We start from the raw sequence: 5748 nt of genomic DNA, 5'->3' as shown, positions 1-5748 counted from the left end.
GCCGAAACCAGTTTGGCTCAGTGGATAGAGCGTCAGCCTGCGGACTGAAAGGTCCTGGGTTCGATTCCAGTCAAGGGGATGTACCTTGGTTGTGGGCACATCCCCAGTAGGGGGTGTGCAAGAGGCAGCTGATCGATGATTCTTCTCTCTCATTGATGTTTCTAACTCTCTATCCCTCTCTCTTCCTCTCTGTAAAAAATCAATAAAATATATTTTAAAAAATATTGATGGTGTGAAAATTAAATAAAAAAATAATCAGTCAGCCCTGAGTTATGGTCCTACATGAATAACATACCTCCTCCAGGCCTATTTCACTCGCCCCTGGGCCTGCTCCGGGAAGGAGACGGGAGCAAGGGCACCTTCCCTGGTGCGGATGACTCATCATGGTGACCTTGGCTTAGTCACAGCATTTACCACAGACCAGCAGCAGACGCCAGCCACTGCGGGTGAGTTCTGCCCTCTGGGGAAGAAGCCCCTGCCCCCCATTTCCCCAGGATGGCCCAGCTTTGAGGCAGGGCCTTACCAGAGAGACTGCAGGTGGAGTTCTGAAGCCATCCATTTAAGCACACCCTTTAGGCATATGGGCATAAGAGGGGAGGGAATTCTTTAAAAGAAGAAAAAGAAGGGAAGAGAGACATAGAGAAAGAAGAAGGAAGGAAGGAAGGAAGGGAGGAAGGAAGGAAGGAAAGACACCTATGGGGGTGGAGCTGTAGCTGTTCGTTCTGGACTCACCCTAACTGACCAGACCTCCCACACCAGGAAGGCAGAGAACAAATCCTAACAGAGCTGAAAATAAGCAAGGAGATTGGCAAGCAGGGAAGGTTCAGGCCCAGGCAGCTACTGGAGTGTGCTCCTCCTTGGAGCACAGAGAATCTGTTAATTCAAAGGACAATGAAGCAGGAACAGAAGTGCCCTTGGTTCAAGAAGAAGACAAGCGCACCCTCGTTTCTCTTTCTTCCCCCTCCTCTCCCCTTCATACATCAGGATTTGCATCTACCATGGTGCCTTTTGCCTCACCCAACTTCCCAGGTAAACCTGAGACCTGCCCTGCAATGCATGTGTCATTCCCTGGCCAGGTAGCTCAGACAGGCGTCTTCAAACTACGGCCTGCGGGCCACATGAGGCCCACAGAGGAGTCTGATCCGGCCCGCCAGGTTTTTTGGGCAGTGAGCGCAGCCGAGGTGTTACAGTAGGAATTAGTAGTTCATATAGTCCGGCCCTCCAGCTCTCTGAGGGACCGTGATCTGGCCCCCACTTTAAAAAGTTTGAGGACACGTGGGTTAGAGTGTTGTCCTCAAATCCAAGGATGCAGGTTCGAGCCCTGGTTGGGTCAGGACACATACAAGAATCAACCGAAGGCCGAATCCGGTGTGGCTCAGTGGATAAAGCATCAGCCTACAAACTGAAAGGTCCCAGGTTCGATTCCAGTCAAGGGCATGTACCTTGGTTGCGGGCACATCCCCAGTAGGGGATGTGCAAGAGGAAGCTGATTGATGTTTCTAACTCTCTATCCGTCTCTCTTCCTCTCTGTAAAAAATCAATAAAAATATATATTTTTTAAAAAAATGCAATATCTATTTAAATAAATAAATAAACGGAAGCCTTGGGAACTGAGCTACTCGTACCCACTCTTCATGAAAAAAAAAAAAGAAAGAAAAAAAAAGGCAACCAGATTTTTTGGTATTAAGATGACAACATTTGTTATTTAGAAAGAAAACTGACAGTATTACCTTCCAAAGTGTGTGCGAGGAGAGAGACAAGGTGGGCGAGTGTGAGTAGGCAGTGTGTACTTGTGAAAACGACACGTCTGCCCTGTTCTCACTCACGTCTGGAAATGGAGACAGAGAGAAAGGAGACGGAGAAGTTTCCAAGTCTCTGCCGGAGCTCCTGGGCTGTGGAAGGGGATGCCCCCTCCAGTGGGGAGCCCTCAGTTTTGCAGAGACAAGCACCAGCCTTACAGTGTGCAAAGAGAGGATCTGGCGGCAGACCCTGGGGGAACACTCCGCTCCGGGGAGAACCGTGAGAGGACGCCAAGGAGGGTCTCGGGGAGGAGAGGGTGCTGGGAATCGGGCAGGAGGCCGGACTGCCAGGAAAGGTCAGTGAGGTACTCCCAGCAGCGACATGCTATAGGACTGTTGAGACTGAGTCGTCTGCTTTGCTGCAAAGTAAACCCTCTCCCCCCTTTGCCCCCATCCTTTAGGAGAGCTGCTCACACAGATGCTTTTATAGGAAGGAATCCAGGAGCAGGTGCCAACTTTCATGACTCCATCCTCGATGAGCTGAGAAAATCAAGAACGGCTGAAGGAAGTAAGATGCAAATCCACCTACCTTCTCTCCCCCCGTCTCCTTCCTGCTCACTCCTCCCTGACCTTCCTCTTTCTCTAACACGGCTCCATGCTTTGCATTTGCTGTTCCCTCTGCTGACAGCCGCAGTCACCCCTCAACCCTTCTGCTCCAGTGCTGTCTCCTCACCGGCCATTGAAACCTCAAAGGCAGACCCAACTCTTCCCCCTTCTCTGCTTGGTTTCTTTTTTATCACTATTATCATTAATCCTCACCCAAGGATATTTTTTCCATGGATTATTTTTTTAGAGGGAGTGGAAGGGAGAGGAGAGGAGAGCAAAGGAGAGGAGAGGAAAGCAGAGGAGAGGAGAGAAGAGAGAGAGAGAGAGAGATGGGTGTGTGTGTGAGAGAGAGAGACAGATGGGGGTGTGTGTGTGTGTGTGTGTGTGTGTGAGAGAGAGAGAGAGAGAGAGAGAGAGATGGGTGTGTGTGAGAGAGAGACAGAGGGGTGTGTGTGTGTGTGTGTGTGTGTGTGAGAGAGAGAGAGAGAGAGAGAGAGAGAGAGAGAGAGAGAGAGAGAGAGAGATTGATTGGTTGACTCCTGCATGTGCCCCAACCAGGGCCAGGGATGGAACCGGCAACCCAGGTCGGTACATGCCCTTGACTGGGGAACTGAACCCTTGACCTTTGATACACAGGCTGATGCTCTACCACTGAGCTACACGGTCAGGGCTCCTTTTGTTTTGTTTTTTAACAAGAGAAAGTTCATTCAGGAAGTCACGGAGGTGGGAGGAGTGAGCAGGAGAAGAAATGGGCTCAGGCGGCGACAAGCCTGGTGGACGAGGCAGGGAGAAGGGGAAAGCATGTGTGTAGTCCTGGGAGGGAGAGCACGCTGCTTTACTTATTTTTCTAGCGCTTACCTCTTTTTAAATTTCTTTTCTGCACTTATCTCCTTTTAATCCATTACATATTTAATGTATTAATTTTATGTATTGTCCTCTCTGCCCCTCTAGAATGTAAGCTCCACAAAAGCAAGGACTTGAGCCTTTTTCTGTTCCTGCAATATCCCAGGTATGGAGGCTAACCAAGAGAGCTGGCACGTTAAGTCAGTGTTGGTTGAATGAATGAATGTAGAGTTGGGTGGATGCCCTTGTCCAGAGTCAGATCAGCTTCCTACTGATAAAAGCAGAGGACTCATTCTCAACAGTCCGTTGTGATTTAGCCCAGTTATTAATTAACAGGAAAGAAGCAAAGGGGAGGCCGAATCCTATAGGCATGGGATTTCCGCAGCTTTTCCTGGAAGCTGCAGGGTAGACGCCCCAGGTCTGTTCCCCGCCCTCGGAGGGAGAGCCGGGGGGAAGGGACTGAACCACCGGGAGGGCACACGCATGCCCAGTGAAGTCTGGGTGACAGGGCGGGTGCTTATCTGCGGTCACACCTGGGAGCAGGCCATTAGCCAGAGCAGGTGTGGCCGCTGCCAGGGTGGGGAGGTTTGCGATAGCTGATCTCCGGGATGAGGGAGGTCACTCTCTCTCGGTGCCCTGGCTCTCTTGGTTCCCGCTCTGGTGCTTTTGTGTCCTCGGGTCTCTGGAGACTCCGTGGAGGGGGCACTCTCTTGGCTCCCCTGCATTTGCCCACAGCGATGTGTGGACCCCACACAAGGGACTGATGGACTACAACTAGCCTACTGCTCTCCCGGGCCCTACTCCTCCCTGGGATGGAAGCTTTGGACACCGGCTTTGTTTTTATTATTTATTTATTTACTGAGAATTTTAGTGAGTTCATTTGAGCCAAACTGTCGACGTATGCCAGGAAGCAGAACCTCAATACCTCAATAAATTGAGGTAATGCTCCCACTGGCTTTTTGTTTTGTTTCTTTTTGTGTTTTTTTTACTGGCTTTGTTTTTAACTCGACTGAGTCCCCAGCTGCACATCTTCCAGGACTGGATTAAGAAAAATGGGACTTTGAAAACCCAAGGATGTAATTCCATGAAAACAAAACTTTCTACCGCATCTCCAGAAATGCTTATCTCAGTAGCACCCAACGAACCCCACTCCCACTAGCAAAGGAGATAAGCAACCCACACACTTCTCCGATAACACGACCGTCGGCAGATATCTCCTGGAGGGCATTACACTTCCTGCAGGATGAGCGAACCATCCCCGGTCACCCCTCAAAGGACAGGGTGCTCTGTGGCATCTGGGTACACACGCTCCCATGTGTGCCAACTGGCTAGAGAAAGGAATGTGGTTACCGTTGTAAACCCGGTCATTGCACCTAACACAGTGTTTATCTTATCTGTCGGCTTCTTGAAGCTGCTGTTACTACTGACACACAAATGATTGTGGTGCGTCCATTTTCCTACACATTAATTTGGAGGTCAGTGTCAAAACCTAGGTGTGTTCACAGGGTTGTCTCAAGCTCGATAGTCATACCACACATGGTATCTCACTCATTAAGAACTTCTGCCCTAGGTGATGAGTCTAAACTCAGCAGGTAGCCTGGCCTTCACCGGGAACTTTCCTTGTCTTTAAGGCCTGCCATTCCTTCTGCCCGCGGTGTCCCTCCTGCCTGGGAAGATGTAGTGATTTGCTGATGAGCTCTGGGGTGCAGCTTGCCACACTCATCCCCCTTCTTCTGGAGACAACACGGATTTCCTTTTGGGAAGTCACCTGCCCCCATGCGTGGGCCTTGCGGTCAGGTGTAGCCCATGCTAGTTTTAGGGGTGTAGACACATGGCCCAGGCCAGGCACGCACACATCGGAACCAGCTGCTCTTCCTCACTACAACGAATGCGGCAGGAAAGCACTGCCTTCGAGCTGTCCACTAAGCACTGGCTCTAAGACGTGAGTTCCTTAGCAAGAGGAACTCTCTCTGCCTCCGATGCCAACTTCATGGAATGCAAGTCTGGAGCTGTTGCTGCCACCACATCACCAGAGAGGCTGAGCCAAGAGATGATTCCAGTCACATCTGTGAGCACCTGGGAGCAGCCCAGCCTGGGGGCTGCTAAGATTGTGAATGCTACTGTCTTTTGCTTCCCAAGCCAGTTTAGATCGGGTTGGTCAATTTGGAGGCCTATCCTCTGAGGCCTCCTCAGATGTCACCTTCTGTGTGAAGTGTTGGCAACCCTTCATCCCCACCCCCACCCCCACGTCAGGAACCCGTCTCTTGCAGGTCTGCCCCGTGGCTCCTGCACTCTCTGTACTCTGGGCACCAGCCTCCCAGGAGAGGCTGCGGTTGAGGGGAGAGGCTGTGTGCGATGCTCACTGCCTCCCAGCCTTCGCGAAGCCTGGGCCAGGCTGAGCAGCCTTCTGGAGTCGATGTTGCGGCCATCGGTCACACCTGCTCTTCTGGGAAGGGAGTGCTGCCGCCTTCCTTCTGGGGACAAGGCAAAAACCTAGCACAAGGCTCCGGCTCCTTCTAGGTAGGCCTCTCCCTTTTTAACACGCACAAGGAGACCCATG

Source organism: Pipistrellus kuhlii, unplaced genomic scaffold (assembly GCF_014108245.1).
Source record: "Pipistrellus kuhlii isolate mPipKuh1 unplaced genomic scaffold, mPipKuh1.p scaffold_m20_p_39, whole genome shotgun sequence".
NCBI lineage: Eukaryota > Metazoa > Chordata > Mammalia > Chiroptera > Vespertilionidae > Pipistrellus > Pipistrellus kuhlii.
This window is presented reverse-complemented; position numbering follows the sequence as displayed.